This window comes from Macaca fascicularis, chromosome 8 (assembly GCF_037993035.2).
Source record: "Macaca fascicularis isolate 582-1 chromosome 8, T2T-MFA8v1.1".
NCBI classification, from domain to species: Eukaryota; Metazoa; Chordata; class Mammalia; order Primates; family Cercopithecidae; genus Macaca; species Macaca fascicularis.
This window is the reverse complement of record NC_088382.1, coordinates 150,069,959-150,091,469: the sequence shown is the minus strand read 5'-3', so window position 1 is coordinate 150,091,469 and position 21,511 is coordinate 150,069,959. Positions and strand designations below refer to the sequence as shown.

The window sequence follows — 21,511 nt, the reverse complement described above, 5'->3', positions numbered from 1 at the left end:
ATGAGCCACCATGCCCGGCCCCCTTTCTCACTTTGGAAGGAACTATTTATGTAAGTGCTTGTTTTATGTCACTTTACAGATTGGCAACCTGAAGGCGGGCGTGAGTCAGCATCCCTCAGTAGCAGGGAGTGAGTGGGAGCGGGGAAGGAGCCATACAGATTCCAGACGCACCTCAGATCCTGGTCGGTGTGCTTAGAATTCATCCCAATTATGTTTACATGTCATTCATTCACTCACTCATTTTTATTTTTATTTTTATTTTATTTTGATTTTTTTCTCTGTTTTCATACACCATTTCTGGCACCATATTTTTATTTGTAATTGAACAGCATCTTGCTCTGTTGCTCAGGCGGGAGGGCAGTGGTGCAGTCTCAACTCACTGCAGCCTTGACCTCCTGGGCTCAAGCAATCCTCTCAATCCTCTGGCCTCAGCCTTCTGAGTAGCCAGGACTACTGGTGCATGCCCCCATGCCCAACTAATTTTTTTTTTTTTTTAAAGATAGGATCTCACGGCCGGGCGTGGTGGCTCACAGCTGTAATTCCAGCACTTTGGGAGGCCGAGGCGGGTGGATCACAAGGACAAGAGATTGAGATCATCCTGGCTAACATGGTGAAACCCAGTCTCTACTAAAAATACAAAAAAATTAGCCAGGCATGGTGGCGGGCGCCTGTAGTCCCAGCTACTCGGGAGGCTGAGGCAGGAGAATGACGTGAACCTGGGAGGCAGAGCTTGCAGTGAGTCGACATTGCACCTGCCACCATGCCTGGCTAATATTTTGTGTTTTTAGTAGAGACAGGGTTTCACCACGTTGGCCAAACTGGTCTGGAACTCCTGACCTCAGGTGATCTGCCTGCCTCGGCCTCCCAAAGTGCTGAGATTACAGGCGTGAGCCACTGCACCCAGCCCATAAAGTCTGTTTTTTTTTTTTTTTTTTTTTTTTTTATACGGAGTCTCACTCTGTCGTCCAGGCTAGAGTGCAGTGGCATGATCTCGGCTCATTGCAAGCTCCACATCCCGGGTTCACAACATTCTCCTGCCTCAGCCTCCAGAGTAGCTGGGATTACAGGCACCTGCCACCAAGCCCTGCTATTTTTTTTTTTGCATTTTTAGCAGAGACGGGGTTTCACTGTGTTAGCCGGGATGGTATCGATCTCCTGACCTCGTGATCTGTCCACCTTGGCCTCCCAAAGTGCTGGGATTACAGGCGTGAGCCACCACGCCTGGCCCATAAAGGCTTTTAAAATGATGGTTATAGATAACTTTGAACAGCATGAAAAACACTTTAATTAAATGTAAAAGAACCTTCTTGGTTCTTAGGATCACAGAGGCGAAGAAGTCCCACAATAAGCTGTCTGCAAGCTGGGGAGATTGAAAAGCTAGGAGCCTGGCATCCCATCTTATGGGATGAAGTTATATACATACCATGATTATAACCATTTTAACTGCAAATGTGGACTAGAAAAAGTCTGAAAAGACTTTTGGGAGACAATTCTGCGTGGGTCTCAAGTTTCTTTTTTTTTTTTTTTAATTTTTTATTTCCATAGGTTTTTGGGGACTAGGTTACGTGAGTTAGTTACATGATTAAGTTCTTTAGTGGTGATTTGTGAGATTTGGTGCCCCCATCACCTGAGCAGTATACACTGAAGCCAATTGGTAGTCTTTTATCTCTTACCCCCTTTCCACCCCTTTCCCCCATGTCCCCAAAGTCCTTTGTATTCTTCTTGAACCTTTGCATCTTCATAGCTTAGCTTCCACTTCTGAGTGAGACCATATGATGTTTGATTTTCCATTCCTGAGTTACTTCACTTAGAATAATAGGCAACAGTTCCATCCAGCTTGTTGCGTATGCAGTATTCTGTCACATATATATATACCACAGTTTTTTTATCCACTCATTGACTGATGGGCATTTGCGCTGGTTCCACATTTTTCCAATTGTGAATTGTGCTGCTATAAACGTGTGTGCAAGTATCTTTTTTGAATAATGACTTCTTTTCCTCTGGGTAGATATCCAGTAGTGGGATTGCTGGATCAAATGATAATTCTGCTTTTAGTTCTTTAAGTTAGCTCCACACTGTTTTCCATAGTGGTTGTACTAGTTTACATTCCCACCAGCAGTGTAGAAGTGTTCCCTTTTCACCACGTCCATGCCAACATCTCTAATTTTTTAATTTTTTGATAATGGCCATTCTTGCAGGAATAAGGTGGTATTGCATTGTGTTTGTTTTGTTTTGTTTTGTTTGAGACAGAGTTTTGCTCTCATTGCCCAGGCTGGAGTGCAATGGTGTGTTCTCAGCTCACTGCAACCTCCACCTCCCAGGTTCAAGTGATTCTCCTCCCTCAGCCTCCCGAGTACCTGGGACTACAGGTGCTCGCCACCACGCCTAGCTAATTATTTGTATTTTTAGTAGAGACGGGGTTTCACCATGTTGGCCAGGCTGGTCTCAAACTCCTGACCTCAGTTGATCAGCCAGCCTTGGCCTCCCAAAGTGCTGGGATTACAGGCGTGAGCCACCGCACCTGACCTGGTTCCATATGAATTTTAGGATTGTTTTTTCTAGTTTTGTGAAGAACAATGGTGGTATTTTGATGGGAATTGCATTGAATTTGTAGATTGCTTTTGGCAGTCTGGTCATTTTCACAATATTGATTCTACCCATCCATAAGCATGGGATGTGTTTCTATTTGTTTGTGTTGTCTATGATTTCTTTCAGCAGGGCTTTGTAGTTTTCCTTGTAGAGGTCTTTCATGTCCTTTGTTAGGTATATTCCTAAGTTTTTTATTTTTATTTTTGAAGCTATTGTAAAAGGGGTTGAGTTCTTGATTTTCCATGGGGATGATGTGGAAGTGATCCAGGTGCATGCCACACACTCAGTAGGTTTGCGTCATAGCTGAGGAATCCTGAGCTTAGGAAGTCCTAACTTTTATGATAGGCTGCAAGCAAACCTGCTGTATGAGTCCGTTCACACACTGCTATAAAGAACTACCTGAGGCCAGGCGCGGTGGCTCACACCTGTAATCCCAGCACTTTGGGAGGCCAAGGTGGGTGGATCACAAGGTCAGGAGTTCAAGATCAGCCTGGCCAAGATGGTGAAACTCCATCTCTACTGAAAATACAAAACAATTAGCCAGGCGTGGTGGCGGGTGCCTGTACCAGGGAGGCTGAGGCAGAGAATTGCTTGAACCCGGGAGGCAGAGGTTGCAGTGAGCCAAGATCATGCCACTGCACTCCAGCCTGAGTGACAGAGTGAAACTCCGTCTCAAAAAAAAAAAAAGAAAGAAAAAAGAACTACCTGGGACTTGGTAATTTATAAAGAAAGGAGGCTTAATGGACTCACAGTTTCATAGGCTGTACAGGAAGCATGACTGGGGAGGCCTCAGGAAACTTACCACCATATGTTTCAGGTGGGACTGACCCCCTCCGACACCAGTAGCTGACCAGTCAGAACAGTCCAGCCTACAGCTTATAGCGATTTTTTGTATTTTTAGTAAAGACGGAGTTTCACCATGCTGGCCAGGCTGGTCTTGAACTCCTGACCTCAAGTGATCTGCCTGCCTTGGCCTCCCAAAGTGTTGAGATTATAGGTGTCAACCGCTGCATCCAGCCTCTCTTCCATTTTTAAGGATCTTTGTGATCACATTGGCTTCACCCAAATAATCTAGAACAATTGAACAATCTCCTATTTGAACATCAGTTGGGTAGCAACTCTAATTTAATCTGCAGCCTTAATTCTCTTTACCACATAACCTAATATGTTCACAGGTTCCTGAGGTTAGGGTGTGGGGAGGAACCCCAGTTCCAGGTATCTCAGCAATCACCTGCACTCCTGAAACAGCAGGGGCTGCAGCCTCCCTGAGTCTGGGTCCAGGTGAATTTACACTCTTATTTTTTCACCCCTGAAATAAATCTGCTTTTGTCCATAGCTTCAATATAGATTCAGGAGAGAACACTCAGAAAGGGATTAGACCCGTATCTTCAGGCTCCTTAAACAAAACAATTATCAGCCAGGAATTGTGTATCCAGCAAAACTAAGCTTCCTAAATGAAGGAAGGATCGTCTTTTTCAGACAACTTATAGGCAGAAGAATACCGGGCTCTGACTTAGTTATGCATTTTCCACGGAAATACAGTTGTCCTTCAGGACTGATTCCAGGATCCCCAGCGGAAACCAAAATCTACAATGCTCAAGTCCCTGATATAACATGATTATATTTGCATATAACCTCCTGTATATGTTAAATCATCTCTAGGTTACTCATAATGCTTAATACAACGTAAATGCTATGTAAATAGTTGTTCAACTATGGCTGGGCAAGGTGGCTCAAGCCTGTAATCCCAACACTTTGGGAGTCTAAAGCTAGTGGATTGCTTGAGCCCAAGAGTTCAAGACAGCCTGGGCAACAGGTCAAAACCCCATCTCTACAAAAAATACAAAAATTAACCAGGCATGGTGGCGCATGCCTGTAAGTCTCAGCTACTTGGGAGGCTGAGGTGGAGGATTGATTGAGCCCAGGGGTGGAGGTTGTAGCCTCCACAGTGAGCAGTGATCTTGTCAGTGCCTTCCAGCCTGAGCAACAGAAGGAGACCCTGCCTCAAAAGAAAAAAAAAAAAAAGTTGTTATACTGTATTGTTTAGGGAATAATAACAAGATTTAAAAGTCAGGACTGGGTGTGGTGGCTCATGCTTGTAATCCCAGCACTTTGGGAGGCCGAGGCAGGTTTATCACCTGAGGTCAGGAGTTCAAGACCAGCCTGGCCAACATGGTGAAATCCTATCTCTACTAAAAATACGAAAATTTAGCCGGGTGTGGTAGCACACGACTGTGTGCCCAGCTCGGGAGGCTGAAGCAGGAGAATTGCTTGAATCTAAGAGGCGGAGATTGCAGTGAGCCGAGATGGTGCCATTGCACTCCAGCCTAGATGACAGAGTGAGACTTCATCTCAAAAAATAAAAAATAAAAAACAAAGTGAGTTACATGTTCAGTACTGATGCAATCATCCATTTTCACTCTGAGTATTTTCAATCCACACTTGGCTGAATCCATGAATAAGGAATCTACAGATATGGAGGGCTGACCGTATACTTTTTCAGTGTTCTCTGCCTTCTAGCTTGTGGGGTTTCTGATGAGAAATCTGCTATGAATCTGATAGGTTTTCCTTTATAGGTTACCTGGTTTGTTTGTTTGTTTGTTTGTTTGTTTTTGAGACAGAGTCTCGCTGTGTCGCCCAGTCTGGAGTGCAGTGGCGCAATCTCAGCTCACTGCAAGCTCCGCCTCCTGGATTCACGCCATTCTGCTGCAGCCTCCTGAGTAGCTGGGACTACAGGCGCCCGCCACTGCGCCCGGCTAATCTTTTGTATTTTCAGTAGAGACGAGGTTTCACCATGTTAGCCAGGATGGTCTCGATCTCCTGACCTCGTGATTTGCCACCTCAGTCTCCCAAAGTGCTGGGATTACAGGCGTGAGCCTCCACGCCCAGCCAGGTTACCTGGTGCTTTTGCCTCACAGCTCTTAAGATTCTTCCCTTCATCTTGACTTCAGATAACCTGATGACAATGTGCCTAAGTGATGATCTTTTTCAATGAATCTTCCAGGTGTTCTTTGAGCATCTTGTATTTGTTTTTGCTGTTGTTGTTTGAGACGAAGTCTCGCTCTGTCGCCCAGGCTGGAGTACAGTGGCGCAGTCTCAGCTCACTGCAGCCTCCGCCTCCCAGGTTCAAGTGATGTCTTAGCCTCCTGAGTAGCTGGGATTACAGGTGCGCGCCACCACACCTGGCTAATTTTTGTATTTTTAATGGAGACAGGGTTTCACCATGTTGACCAGGCTGGTCTCAAACTCCTGACTTCAGGTGATCCACCCACCTCAGCCTCTCAAAGTGTTGAGACTACAGGCGTGAGCCACCACACCTGGCCTGAAATCCACCTTGAGCACATTGCTTGCCATCCCGGAGCCAAGACCCCTTAGGTGTCAGTGGAGTTTTGGGCCCACAGCAAGGCAGGGAGGTGCGGAGGAACTGCATACAGCCCAGGCCGGGCTCCCTAGACAATAGCCCCAGCTTGGCCACTGAGTCTGTTCCTGTCCCAGGCTGGGGTCAGCCCATCTGACTTGGGCGAAGGTCTCCCTAACATCTCTGCTTCCTCGCTGTGATCTCCCAGATAACCGCCCGTGAAGAAGTCCCTGCCCTCAGCCCTAACCTGTGAACCTGCTGCCTTCCATGGCAAAAGGGACTGTGCAGGTGTGAGTCAGGTCATGACCTTGACTGGGAAGGTGATCCTGGGTTACTTAGGTGGCCCAGCGGAATGGCATGAACCCCAGAAGAGGAGGACGAAGGCAGAAGAGCCCGTCAGAGAGAAGCGACGGCAGAGGAGGAGGCAGGGAGGCGCCGTGTGCTCGTCAGCCATCGTCGGCTTTGCAAGCTGGTAGGGGGCGGCCCCTAGACACTCAGAACGGTCCCTGCTGACCCCGGCAAGGTGACAGCACCTCAGTCCCACACTACAAGGATCTGCATTCTGCAGACAATACAAATGAGCACAGAAAAGGGATTCTCCACCGGCCCCCACTACAGAACTGCAGGGTTATACATTGTGCTGTTTTCAGCCTCCAAATTTGTAGAAGTTTGTGATGGCTGCAAAGAAAACAAAGGCACTCTGTGAGCTCCCTTTCCCTTGGGAGGAGGGGCTGGTCCTCGTCTGGTCCTGGGGTGGCCCTGGGCCCCGCTCTCCTGAATGGATGTGCAAGGCCATTTCTCTGTGGTCTCTGTCTGGAACGTGGGTGCAGACGGGAGCTTGGGAAGTCCAAGCTTACTTGACTTTGTGCCCAAACCAAGTTCTGGATATGAGTGCACTTGTTTAAAAAAAAAAAAAAAAAAAAAAAGGCGAGCACTGACCCACTTTTTCCTGACTGCTCTGGCTCAGACACGTCCCTCTGAAAGGACATTTATTTCAAGAACACGCTGTTCCCAGGGCTGACATCCCCCACCTCCACTGGAAGCAGAAGCACTAACAAGAGATTGCGAGGTCTGGCGTCCAGCATCTGATAATGCAGCAAATGTTCCACCAAAAGCCTGATGACTGCGTCGGCCTGGCGCTGGAGGGGCTGGGAGTTTGGCCTGAGCAAACTCAGTTGCTTAAAACAACACAAATTTATTTTATTTTTTTAATTTTATTTTTTTAAGTCCCAGGCTACACGTGCAGGATGTGCAGGTTTGTTGCATAGGTAAATGTGTGTCATGGTGGTTTGCTGAGCCTATCAACCCATCACCTAGGTTTAAGCACAGCACGTCTTAGCTCTTTTTTCTAATGTTCTGCCCCCCACCCCCCACTAGGACCCCAATGTGTGTGGTTCTCCTCCCTGAGTTTACGTGTTCTCATTGTTCAGCTCCCACTTATAAGTGAGAACATGCAATGCTTGGTTTTCTGTTCCTGTGTTAGTTTGCTGAGGATAATGGCTTCTAGCTCCATCCATGTCCCTTCAAAAGACATGATCTTGTTTTTTTCTTTTCTTTTGTTTTTGAGACAGAGTTTTGCTGTTGTTGCCCAGGCTGGAGTGCACTGGTGCGATCTCAGCCTTTCACCTCCTGCCGTGATTCTGAGGCCTTCCCAGCCATGTGGAACCGTAAGTCCAATTAAACCACTTTTTCTTCCCAGTCTCGGGTACGTCTTTATTAGCAGCGTGAAAACCAACAAGTACAGTAAATTGGTACCAGCAGAGTGGGGCGTTGCTGAAAAGATAGCGGAAAATGTGGAAGCAACTTTGGAACTGGGTAACAGGCAGAGGTTGGAACAGTTTGGAGGGCTCAGAACAAGACAGGAAAATGTGGGAAAAGTTTGGAACTTCCTAGAGACTTGTTGAATGGCTTTGCTCAAAATGCTGATAGCGACGTGGACAATAAGGTCCAGGCTGACGTGATCTCAGATGGAGATGAGGAACTTGGGAACTAGAGCAAAGGTGACTCTTTGTTATGTTTTAGCCAAGAGACTGGCAGCATTTTCTCCCTGCCCTGGAGATTTGTGGAACTTTGAACTTGAGAGAGATGATTTAGGGTATCTGGCGGAAGAAATTTCTTTCTTTTTTTTTTTTTTTTTTGAGACAGAGTCTTGCTCTGTCCCCCAGGCTGGAGTGCAGTGGCTGGATGTCAGCTGACTGCAAGCTCTGCCTCCCGGGTTCACGCCATTCTCCTGCCTCAGCCTCCCGAGTAGCTGGGACTACAGGCGCCCGCCACCTCGCCTGGCTAGTTTTTTGTATTTTTTAGTAGAGACGGGGTTTCACCATGTTAGCCAGGATGGTCTCCATCTCCTGACCTGGTGATCTGCCCGTCTCGGCCTCCCAAAGTGCTGGGATTACAGGCTTGAGCCACTGTGCGCAGCCTGGCGGAAGAAATTTCTAAGCAGCAAAGCATTCGAGAGGTGACTTGGGTGTTGTTAAAAGCATTCAGGTTTTTTTTTTCTTCAGTGGAGTCTTGCTCTGTCGCCCAGGCTGGAGTGCAGTGGTACGACCTTGGCTCACTGCAACCTCTACCTCCTGGGTTCAAGCAGTTCTCCTCCCTCAGCCTCCGGAGTAGCTGGGACTACAGACGTGCGACACCATGCCCGGCTAATTTTTGTATTTTTAGTAGAGATGTGGTTTCACCATGTTAGCCAGGCTGGTCTCAAACTCTTGACCTCAGGCAATCCACCCACCTCAGCCTCCCAAAGTGCTGGGATTATAGGTGTGGGCCACCATGCCCAGCCTAAAAGCATTCAGTTGTAAAAGGGAAACAGAGTACTAAAGTTTGGAAAATTTGCAGCCTGACAATGCGATAGAAAAGAAAATCCCATTTTCTGAGGAGAAATTCAAGCCAGCTGCAGTAATTTGCATAAGTAACAAGGAGCCAAATGCTAATCCCCAAGACAATGGGGAAAATGTCTCCAGGGCATGTCAGAGGTCTTCACAGCAGCCCCTCCCATCACAGGACCAGGGGCCTAGGAGGAAAAAGTGGTTTACTGGGCTGGGCCCAGGGTCCCTGAGCTGTGTGCAGCCTAGGGATTTGGTGCCCTTCATCCCAGCCACTCTGGCTGTGGCTGAAAGGGGCCAACGTAGAGCTTGGGCCATGGCTTCAGAGGGAGGAAGCTCCAAGCCTTTGCAGCCTCCATGTGGTGTTGAGCCTGTGGGTGCACAAAAGAATTGAGGTTTGGGACCCTCCGCCTAGATTTCAGATTTATGGAAACGCCTGGAAGCCCGGGCAGAAGTTTGCTGCAGGGGCGGGACTCATGGAGAGCCTCTGCTAGGGCAGTGCAGAAGGGAAATGTGGAGTCAGAGCCCCCACACAGAGTTCCTACTGAGGCACTGCCTAGTGGAGCTGTGAGAAGAAGGCCACCATCCTCCAGACGTCAGAATGGTAGATCCACTGACAGCTCACACAATGTGCCTGGAAAAGGCATAGACACTGAACACCAGCTGGTGAAAGCAGCCATGAAGGAGGCTGTACCCTGTAAAGCCACAGGGGCAGAGCTGCCCAAGGCCATGGGAACCCACCTCTTGCATCAGCATGACCTGGATGTGAGACTTGGAGTCAAAAGAGATCATTTTGGAGTTTTAAGATTTGACTGCCCTGCTGGATTTCTGACTTCCATGGGCCCTGTAACCCCTTTGCTTTGACCAATTTCTCCCATTTGGAATGACTGTATTTTCCCAATAACCTGTACCCCCATTGTATCTAGGAAGTAACTAGCTTGCTTTTGATTTTACAGGCTCATAGGCGGAAGGGACTTGCCTTGTCTCAGATGAAACTTTGGACTGTGGACTTTTTGGTTAATGCTGAAATGAGTTAAGACTTTGGGGGACTGTTGGGAAGGCGTGATTGGTTTTGAAATGTGAGGACATCAGATTTTGAGGGGCCAGAGGTGGAATGATATGGTTTGACTCTGTCCCCACCCAAATCTCATCTTGAGTTGTACTCCCATAATTCCAACATGTTGTGGGAGGAAGCTGGTGGGAGAGAATTGAATCACGGGGGCAGTTCCCCCATACTGTTCTCATGGTAGTTAGTAAGTCTTATGAGATCTGATGGGTTTATCAGGAGCTTCCACTTTTGTATCTTCCTCATTTTTCTCTTACCGCTGCCATGTAAGAAGTGCCTTTCACCTCCTGCCACGATTCTGAGGCCTCCCCAGCCGTGTGGAACTGTAAGTTCAATTAAACCTCTTTTTCTTTCCAGTCTTGGGTATGTCTTTATCAGCAGCATGAAAATGGACTAATATAGTGTATATGGACCACATTTTCTTCATCCAGTCTATCACTGATGGGCATTTGGGTTGGTTCCACATCTTTGCTATTGTGAATAGTGCTGCAATGAACACACGTGTGCAAGTATCTTTATAATAGAATAATTTATATTCCTTTGGATATACACCCAGTAATGGGATTTTTTGATCAAATGGTATTTCCAGTTCTAAATCTTTGAGGAATTGCAACGCTGTCTTCCACAATTGTTGAACTAGTTTACATTCCCACAACAATGTAAAAGCGTTCCTATTTCTCCGCAACCTCACCAGCATCTGTTGTTCTTGACTTTTTAATAATCGCCATTCTGACTGGCGTGAGGTGGTATCTCATTGTGGTTTTTATTTGCATTTCTCTAATGATCAGTGATGTTGAGTTTTTTTTTTCTTTTTGGAACAAAATAGAGAACTCAGAAATATAAACACACATCTACAACCATCTGATCTTTGACAAACCTGACAAAAACAAGCAATGGGGAATGGATTTCCTATTTAACAAATGGTGCTGGGAGAACTGACTAGCCATATGCAGAAAATTGAAACTGGACCCCTTCCTTACATCTTATACAAAAATAAACTCAAGATGGATTAAAGATTTAAATGTAAAACCCCAAACTATAAAAACCTTAGAAGAAAATCTAGGCAATACCATTCCAGACACAGACATGGGCAGAGATTTTCTAATGAAATCACCAAAAGCAATTGCAACAAAAGCAAAAATTGGGCCAGGTGTGGTGTTTCATGCCTGTAATCCGAGCACTTTAGGAGGCCGAGGTGAGTGGATCATGAGGTCAGGAGTTTGAGATCAGCCTGACCAACATGGTGAAACCCTATTCTGCTAAAATTACAAAAATTAGCCAGGCATGGTGGCACACACCTGTAATCCTAGCTACTCAGGAGGCTGAGGCAGGAGAATTGCTGGAACCTGGGAGGCGGAGGTTGCTTTGAGCTGAGATTGCGCCACTGCACTCCAGCCTGGGGCACAGAGCAAGACTCTGTCTCAGGGGAAAAAAAAAAGCAAAAATTGACAAATGGGATCTAATTAAACTAAAGAGCTTCTGCATAGCAAAAGAAACTATCATTAGAGTGAACAGACAACCTACAGAATGGAAGAAAATTTTTGCAATCTATCTATCTGACAAAGGTCTAATATCCAGAATCTACAAGGAACTTAAGCAAATTTACAAGGAAAAAACCAAACCACCTCATTAAAAAGTGGGCAAAGGACATGAACAGACACTTAAAGACATACATGTGGCCAACACAAGTTTATTATCTTAACGTTCTGGAGGTCAAAATCCTGAGATCAGAGTGTCGCCAGGACTGCCTTTCTGATGGATGCTGCAGGGGGAGATGCCAGCTTCCTGTTCTTTCCAGCTTCCAGAGGGGCCTGCCTTCATTGCCCCCAGCCCCCTCCTCCATCTTATTTTATTTTAATTTAATTTTTTGAGATGTCTCACTTTGTCACCCAGGCTGGAGTGCAGTGGCACAATCCCAGGTCACTGCAACCTCTGCCTCCCAGGTCACTGCAATTCTTCTGCCTCAGCCTCCCGAGTAGCTGGGACTACAGGCATGCACCACCATACCCAGCTATTTTTTTGTTTTGTTTTGTATTTTTAGTAGAGACGCGTTTCACCACGTTTGCCAGGCTGGTCTCGAACTCCTGACCTCAAGTGATCTGCCTGCCTCGGCCCCCTCACAGTGCTGGGATTTCAGGTGTGAGCCACTGCCTCCTCCATCTTAAAGCCAGCAGCATAGCATCCTCAGAGCTCCCTCTCTGGCCCCCACTTCTGTCATCTCATCTCCTTCTCTGACTCTTCCCTCCCGCCTCCCTTTTCAAAGGACCTTTGTGATTACACTGGGCCCATGAGGATCCTCCAGGGTCGTCTCTCTTCGCAGCATCCTGAACTGAATCTCATCTGGACGTCCATGATCAAGGCGTTGGCAAGGCTGGTTTCTCCTCAGGCCTCACTCCTTGGTGTGTAGACAGTCATCTTCTTCCTGTGTCTTCACATGGTCTTGGTCTTCCCCGTGTGTATGTCTGCATCCTAATCTCCTTTTTTTCTTTTTCAGAGACAGGACCTTGCTCTGTCACCCAGGCTGGAGTGCATTGGCACCATCATAGCTCAATGCAGCCCTAAGCAGCTCCTGGACTCAAGTGACCCTCCCGCCTCAACCTCCCACGTAGCTGGGACTACAAGCACGTGCCACCACACTTGGCTAATTATTTTTATTTTTAGAGACAGCGTCTCTGTATGTTGCCCAGGCTGGTCCCAAGCAATCCTTTTGCCTCTGCCTCCCAAAGGGCTGGGCTTACAGATGTGAGCCCTAGTCTGCTCCTCTCTTAATGACACCGGGCGCATTTGCCTAGGGCCCACCCCTAACAACCCCATCTTAATTAATCACCACTTTAAAGGCCGTATCTCCAAACACGGTAACATTCAGAGGGACTGAGGGTTAGGGCTTCAGCATATGAATTTAGGGAAGACAGAATTCAGTTTATAACACATGGATGAGTCCTGTGAACACCTTTTGTTTTGTTTGTTGCCCTGAAAAGGCTGCAGGGCTCCCTGCAGTGGGGACTGTGTCCAACTGACTCACTGTTGGGTACCCAGCTGGGACCCAGGACCTGACACAACTTTCCCAGGGACCGAGTGGACAAGCCAACCCCCGCACTCATCCTTTTTAAGAAATGGGAGCTCTCCTTATGAAATGGGCCTGCCCTGGCTGCGCTGGTCTCTGAGACGGATGCATTTCCAGGGGAACCAAGAAGGAGACCTGTGGGGTCAGGTATCTGATTTTTTGCACCTTGGATGAATTTCGTCCGTTCTGGTACTTTGTGTAAACAGATCCACACAGGATGAACTCCATGGTTTGCAGCTTCCTTTGCTCAGTGTTCCCTTGGTGAAAGTCATCCATGTCATTGCACGTATCAGTGGTTTATGTTTATTGCTCAGTAGTATCGCTCTGAGGATAAATGCAATGTATATAGGAATATACAACAGTTTATTTATCAGTCTTCCCATTGACAGACAACTTGAGTTATGTCTAATTTTTGGCAATTTTTAAAAATTATTTATTTATTTTATTTATTTATTTTGAGAAGGAGTCTTGCTCTGTCACCCAGGCTGGAGTGCAAAGCGATCTTGGCTCACTGCAACCTCTGTTTCCTGGGTTCGAGCCATTCTCCTGCTTCAGCTTCCTAGGTAACTGGGACTACGGGCATGTGCCACCACACCCGGCTACTTTTTTTTTTTTTTGAGAGGGAGTCTTGCTCTGTCACCCAGGCTGGAGTGCAGTGGTGCAATCTCGGCTCAGTGCAAGCTCCGCCTCCCGGGTTCACGCCATTCTCCTGCCTCAGCCTCCTGAGTAGCTGGGACTACAGCACTCCGGAGTAGCTGGGACTAAACAGCCACTACGCCTGGCTAATTTTCTGTATTTTTTAGTAGAGACGGGGTTTCACCTTGTTAGCCAGGATGATCTCCATCTCCTGACCTCGTGATCTGCCCGCCTCAGCCTCCCAAAGTGCTGGGATTACAGGCCTGAGCCACCATGCCTGGCAGCAACTTTAAATAAAGCTGCTGTCATCATTCTTGGACAAGTATTTTGGTGAACATATGTTTGTTTTGATTTATTTTGGATACATACCTAGACACTGAATGGCTGGGGCAAAGAGTAAGCATATGTTTAATTTTATAAAAAATCGCCAGACCTTCTTCCAAAGTACTTGTACATCTTACATTCTCACCAGCAATGCATGAGAATTCCAGTTCTCCCTAACACTCAGTGTCATAATTTCAGCTTTTTTTGGAAATAGGGTCTGACTCTGTTACCCAGGCTGGAGGAGTACAGTCACGCAATCATAGCTCACTTGCAGCCTCGACCTCCCAAACCAGAGAGTCTCCTACCTCAGCTTCCTGAGTAGATGGAACTATGGGCATGCACCACCACACCTGGCTAATTTGTTGATTTTTGTAGAGATGGGGTCTCACCACACTGCCCAGGCTGGTCCGGAACTCCTGGGCTCAATGATTCTCCTGTCTTGGCTTCCCTAAGTGCTGGGATTACAGGTGTAAGCCACCCTGCCCGGCCGAATTTCAGCCATTCTGATCCATGTGTGCACATCTCAGTGGTAAGCCCAGTGGCTCATACACAACTTTTTGGGTTACCTCTCCCGAGCTCCTTCCTGTCCATTCTCTGTCTCCTCAACTGGGTGACACTGGTGGCCTTTGTTTGAGTTCCTGCCCTCTGTACCATGGATCAGATATGGACTCCAGGCAGAAAGCCCAGTGAGCACAAAGCTCCACTTGTTTATTTCTCATTTGTTTGCTTCTCAGGGAACAGTCCTGAGCTGCCTGTTGTCCAGTCTGAAAACAGTTCCCTTTTCTGTCCCCTACCCCCGGTTTTCTATTTGTTTATGGTGAAAACACGTCTAGAAGCTGCAATCCCCTCTATATTTATTTTTCACTTTTTAAAAATTGGCTTTGGCCAGGTGTGGTGGCTCATGCCTGTAATCCCAGCACTTTGGGAGGCTGAGGCGGGCAGATCACCTGAGGTCCAGAGTCGGAGATCAGCCTGACCAACATGCGGAAACCCCGTCTCCACTAAAAATACAAAAATATTAGCTGGGCATGTGCCTGCAATCCCAGCTACTCGGGAGGCTGAGGCAGAAGAGTCGCCTGAACCTGGGAGGCAGAGGCTGCAGTGAGCTGAGATTGTGCCATTGCACTCCAGCCTGGGCGACAGAGCAAGATTCTGTCTCAAAAAAAAAAAAAGAAAAGAAGGTTTAAGAGCAAGTAAAAATTTGTCAGATGAGCATGGTAGGGAAGAGAAAGAGATTTATTATTTGCAAGAGCTCAGCAGTGTAGAAAGATTGACATCCAGAAAACAAGTAGTTCATCAAGGCTGAACCATGGTGTGAGGTTGGGAACTGCAGTGGGTGAGGATGGATTGGTAGGCAGGAAGCACTTCGTTTTGAATAGGTTTATTGAGATAGAAGACATCTGCTAGAAAATTCACCCATTTAGAGTACCATTCATTGGCTTTCAGTATATTCAGAGTGTTGCATCCCATCGTCAGGAAGCCTTATAAGGTCCTATTGAGGTTCGCCTTCTTGGGGCCCCTGAACTGGCTTATGGGGATATGTGGGTACATAAAGACTGATGGCAGAGCTGGAGCAGGGTAGGTCCAGGCAGAAAAGAAGAAAGGCAGCACTCTTTGTACCCAGCTAGGCAGAGCTGGAGCAGGTTTCCTGTGGATTGTGAGGGAGGGGGAGGAGGTCCCCCAAGTCCACTCCCCACCACAGGCCACAGCTCCTAGGTCTTTTTTTTTTTTTTTCGAGACAGAGTCTGGCTCTGTTGCTCAGGCTGGCGTGCAGTGGCACGATCTCAACTCACTGCAGCCTCTGCCTCCTGGGTTCAAGCAATTCCCCTGCCTCACCTCAGCCTCCTAGTAGCTGGGGTTGCAGTTGCCCACCACCACACCTGGCTAATTTTTGTGTTTAGTAGAGACATGGCTTTGCCATGTTGACCAGGCTGGTCTTGAACTCCTGACCTCAGGTGATCCACCTGCCTCAGCCTCCCAAAGTGCTGGGATTACAGGCATGGGCCACCGCACTAGGTCAGGAATGTGTCTTAATAGTCAAAGTAAAGGGGAACATAAAGCACCAGGAATGTGGAGCTGGACCGACTGAGGCTCCCAGAAGCCTCTCATTTGCCAGGCACCCCAGAACTTCCTTGGGCAGTGCTCTGGGAGGAACACTTCCAAAGAGGATCTCAGCTTTCTTAGTTGAGAGTGGTTCTTTTTGAAGTGGGAGAGACAAGGCCTGCAGCTTAATGACAGGAATGGGAAACAAAACCTCAGCTGGGCGCGATGGCTAATGCCTGTAATCCCAGCACTTTGGGAGGCCGAGGATCGCCTGAGGTCAGGAGTTCGAGACCAGCCTGGCCAACATACTAAAGCCCTGTCTACTAAAAATACAAAAAATTAGCTGGGCGTGGTGGTGGGCGCCTGTAATCCCAGCTACTCGGGAGGTCAAGGCAGGAGAATCGCTTGAACCCGGGAGACGGAGGTTGCAGTGAGCCAAGATCACGCCATTGCACTCCAGCCTAGGCAACAAGAGCGAAACTCTGTCTCAGAAAAACAAAACAAAACAAAACAAAAAACCTCAGAGATCAGCGTAGGCAGAATTGAACCACGCAACTTGTGTGGAACGAATTCTCGTAGCAGCCGGGTGGTGATGTGGATAAAAGGAGGATGAGAGGAACCGATCCGTGTTCTCATAGCTGTTGGATGGTGATGTGGATGAAAGGAGGATGCGAGGAACTGGTCTGTGTGCACAGGCTGTGCTTCCCTCTCCCAGCCCGTGGGGAGTAGCTGCTTTCCAGACCTGGCTGTGCTTTGGAAAACACACATCTCAAGGCCACGCCTCCAGTGTTCTCATTCAGTATTTCTGAGTCAGGCCAGGAAAATCATGGGGTATTTTCAACTGCTTGGATTTTCTCTGGAATCCTCTTTTTAATAATTTCCGAAACGACTTCAAACTTAAGTCGCAAGTGCAGTACACAGAGCTCATTTGGTTGAATTGGTTTAGAGTGAGTAGCTGAGAGGTACCCCAGTACCCCTAGAGAGCTGAATGTGTCTTTTCCACAAACAAAGATGTTCTGCGTAACCACAACACAGCCCTCAAGGTCAGGACAGTAACATCCACACGTGGCTGCCAGAGCATCCTCAAGCTCTATTCAAATTTTGCCAATTATTCCAATTATATATAATATAAGCATATAAGGCAGCCACTTATGTTTGTCCCATTAGCATATATATGTTTTATATATCTATATTTCGAGACAGAGTCTCACTGACTCTGTTGCCCAGGCTGAAGTGCAGTGGCAAAATCTTGGCTCACTGCAACCTCTGCCTCCTGGGTTCAAGTGAGTCTCCTGCCTCAGTCTCCCAAGTAGCTGGGATTACAGGCACCTGCCACCGTGCCCGGCACATTTTTTTTTGTTTTTTTTTTTTGGTATTTTTAGTACAGATGGGGTTTTGCCATGTGGGCCAGGCTGGTCTTGAACTCCTGACCTCAGGTGATCCACCTGCCTCTGCCTCCCAAAGTTCTGGGATTACAGGCATGAACCACCACACCTGGCCACAATACCATATTTTTGCAGCAAAATGATCCAGTTCAGAATCACGCATGTTATTTAGTTGTCACGTCTCTTTAGTCTTCTTTAATCTGGAAAGGTTCCTCAGGCTTTCCTTGATTTTTATGACCTCAGTGCTTTTGAAGGTCACAGGCCAGTGGTAGTGCAGAATGTCCCCATTTTGGTTTGTCTGTGGTTTCACCATGATTAGATGCAGGGCATACATCACAGGCACATTGCTGGGCTCTCCTAGTTCCGTCCTGTCAGGATATTTCCAGCCACTTACATTTGCCCCATTCCCACTGATGTTCAGTTTGATCTGAATCCTCTTTACCTGGTTCAGAAAAAGAAGGAAAGGGACTGGGCATGGTGACTCTTGTCTGTGATCCCAGCATTCTGGGAGGCTGAGGCCACAGGATTGCTTGAGCCCAGGAGTTTGAGACCAGCCTGGGCAACATGGCAAAACCCTGTCTCTACCAAACAAACTACTTGGGGTGATGAGGTTGGAGGATTGCCTGAACTTGGGAGTTGAGGCTGCAGTGAGCTGAGATGGCACCACTGCACTCCGGGTGACAGATCAAGATTCTACCTCAAAAAAAAAAAAAAAAAAAAAAAAAAAAAATCGCAGAGATGTGGGTAATTGTAATTTTAAAAACTCCCAAATGCTCCACTTGATTTGTGTTCTTTGAAAAAATTCACATAATCCCTGTAGCCTCAGTCTTTCCTTTAAAACTTTTGCTTTAACTCTGTTATATTTAGGACATACAAAAGGTATAAAGAGGCCGGGCATACTGGCTCATGCCTGTAATCCCAGCACTTTGGGAAGCAGGGGCGGGTGGATCACCTGAGGTCAGGAGTTCGAGACCAGCCTGACCAACATGGTGAAAATCTGTCTCTACTAAAAAAGAAACAGAAAAAACAAAAATTAGCCGGGTGTGGTGGCAGGTGCCTGTAATCCCACTTACTCGGGAGACTGAGGTAGGAGAATCCCTTGAACCCTGGGGGTAGAGGATGCAGTGAGCTGAGATCACACAAAAACCAAAAGGTATAAAACCACACACCAGGCCGGGCGCGGTGGCTCAAGCCTGTAATCCCAGCACTTTGGGAGGCCGAGATGGGCGGATCACGAGGTCAGGAGATCGAGACCATCCTGGCTAACACAGTGAAACCCCGTCTCTACTAAAAAATACAAAAAACTAGCCGGGCGAGGTGGCAGTCACCTGTAGTCCCAGCTACTTGGGAGGCTGAGGCAGGAGAATGGCGTAAACCCGGAAGGCGGAGCTTGCAGTGAGCTGAGATCTGGCCACTGCACTCCAGCCTGGGTGACACAGCGAGACTCCATCTCAACCAAAAAATAAAATAAAATAAAAAAATAAATAAAACCACACACCAAAACCAAAAGGTATAAAGAATAAGTTAACTTGAATTATAATAACTTGATATGTAATACACAACATATATTTCCAGTTGGATTACTAGATATTGTCTGTAACATATAAAATATATAATACAATATGATGTAATATATAATAACCTGAATTTTTAAGTAACCCAGTCAAGAATAAGCCACTGCCAATTTAGTTAAATCTCGCTTATGAATGCCTCCTCAGCTTCAGCCTACTCCTGATTTGCCCAGAACTCACTGACCTAAGCTCCACTGACAAAGTGACAAAAAAATCCTGGGTTTTAGAAGCAATTTGAGGCAATTAGATGCAAATTCAGCCCAGATGAGGACGTTCGTTTTTTCTAGTGTGGCTACCTAGCTTGTTCCGGCACCTGGTGGTCACACATGGAATTGCAGCTTCTCATATGTAATCCTTGGCAGAATTTTTTTCCTTTTCGAATCCTTTCTTTTTTTAAACTTCATTTTGTAATATAAAATCTGATTTGCTTAAGTTGGATTTATCAGAATTTACTTTCAAAAGCTTTCTGGTTCTAACAGTGACTGCCCTGAATCGGTGAAAACACTTGGTTAAGCATTAACTGCTCAATTATCACAATTAATCTTTTGATATAATTTCTTGGTGTGTGTGTGTGTGTGTGTGTGTACACAATTTTCCATTATTAATTCAAAAAGTGAATTGCTAATATATACCAGGTACTGAGGTAGATGCTGGTACAAAATTAGAATAATCAGGATGGCTGATGAAAGTAATGCTTCTAATTATACCCCGTGAAACAAGAAACTTCATTTATCTACAAAGGAAGGAAACCTATCAGTAAATACTATTTATTGATCACCGATTATGTATCAGGTAACATGTTCTTTCCCAGAATATGTCACAGAGCACGTGCACTGTTTGAAATGTATTAAATGGTAAATGACAGTCATTACTAGGCTGCTTTTGATGATCATTCTTGAGGCGTCTTTGGATGTTAAATTCATTGATGAAAGTTTGATGAAGAACAGGCTACTTTGTTATCTCAAAGTATCATACAAATTACTTATTAATTACAGAGAAAAAAACAGGAACTTTGCAGTGGAGAAGCTTGGCACCCTTCACCTTAACCAAGCAACCAATGTTACCATTACAAACAATGGGACAAATCCGCATCATTTGCCTCCTGATATAACACACCAAGGATGCCATCACTTCTGAGGTATTTTTGCAAAACACACATAACCTGAATCTAATAATGAGACAGCATCATACAAACTCAAATTGAGGAACATTCTACAAAGTAGCTGGCCTGTATTCTTCCAGCGTATTAGAGTTGTTAACCTAAAAATGACATCAGAGAAAAATGTCCTCTAATATAATTAATTTATTCAGGAGCAGGCAAAAAGGATGGTGCACCTGGCTATCTGGCTATGGCAAGCCACAGGTGCACCTGAAGAGGGCAGGAGTAAGTGGGAGCTTTTATTGGCCAAATGTAGAAGTTCACATAAGCTGTTTGGAAACACGTTTCTTTGGTTCTGGAGGCTCAAAGCTGGAGCGGCATCAATTCATTTTTGGAGATGCCGCTACTAGGCAAGTGTTCTTTGGAGAGCATCTTATTTGAATTGCTGTCGGCCTAAAGAATGCCTAGTGCTAAGCCTGGTCACAGAAATAACAGGGTGGCGCATGCCTGGAGTCCCAGCTAGTCTAGAGGCTGAGGCAGGAGGACTGATTGAGCCCAGGAATTTGAGTCCAGTCTGGGCAGCCCAGCAAGATCCCTGTCTCTAAATAAATAAATGTGTGTATATGTGCAAAATGTAGGTGGAGAAATGCATGGCACTTGTCACGTACATGAGGAATTTCTTGTGTGGTTATTTTAGAAAGTCCTTGAAACAGTTCGTATCTCAAACATAAGCCCTCCTTTGTGCATTCCTGGCTTGGTGTGCTTGGGTCTGAGCAGAATTGTCTCATCCTGGTAGCTGTAACTTTCATAAAGAAGAGGAAGAAAGACTGAGACCCTGTTCTAGATAAAAGGATACTAAAAAAAGATTTGACAACTAATTGCAACAGTATGATTCTGGACAGAGGGGAAATAGCTATAAAGGACATAATTGGGACACAGAGAAAGAGGAAGAATGCGAAAATGAGGCAAAAATGTAAAAATTGGTGATTATGGATAAAGGATATAATCACGATTCTTTTTACAATGCGTGTCAATTTTCTGTTAATTTAGAAGTACATATATAAAGTATATGTATACTAATACATATAAATGTTAACCCCAAAAAGTGTTCCCGAAAGTAAAAAGCTCTTTGAGAATAATTGATCTCTTTAAAAACGATTTATGTTTCATTATAAAACCAATGTGTGTATGCTTAACGGAAAAAATGAGGCACTATAGAAAAGTAAAAAGAAAACTCATCAGTCTCTGACACATGTCACAGCCCACAGCTGCCTGGGAAGGCTGAAGAGTGCAATTGCAGCGGAATGTCAGGGGAGGAGCAGGATTGTGCTAGGTGGAGAATATTCTAGACTGAAGGAACACCACAGAAAAGAAAAGAAAGCGTGGAAGGGCGTGGCTTGAGGAAAAAGAGAGGTCGGGAAACTGGGGGTTGAAGAATGAGCAGGTGAGATGGGTAAGGACTTCCAGGGAGGAATGACCACTGGGCTGGGGGATGACATCTGGGCCAGTCACAATTCTCCCCACGTGTCGCCTTCCACAATGCCAGGCACG

General features: G+C 46.2%; 1 long non-coding RNA gene across 5 annotated transcripts in view; it reads left to right on the top strand.

Annotated features, from left to right (window-relative positions):
- Nucleotides 1-13,191, top strand: part of LOC123575321 (uncharacterized) — a 33,666-nt gene extending 20,475 nt beyond the window's left edge. The window contains exons 3-6 of one of the 5 annotated variants that reach the window (XR_012416674.1): nt 7,519-7,614; nt 10,113-10,163; nt 12,102-12,237; nt 12,333-13,191. This is a non-coding gene — a long non-coding RNA (uncharacterized lncRNA). Of the gene's footprint in view, nt 1-7,518; nt 7,615-7,929; nt 10,194-12,101; nt 12,238-12,332 lie in introns of those variants that run through there. The other 4 variants (XR_012416673.1, XR_012416672.1, XR_010576999.2 and 1 more) reach the window with 4 other exon arrangements.
- Nucleotides 13,192-21,511: the final 8,320 nt, after the last annotated feature.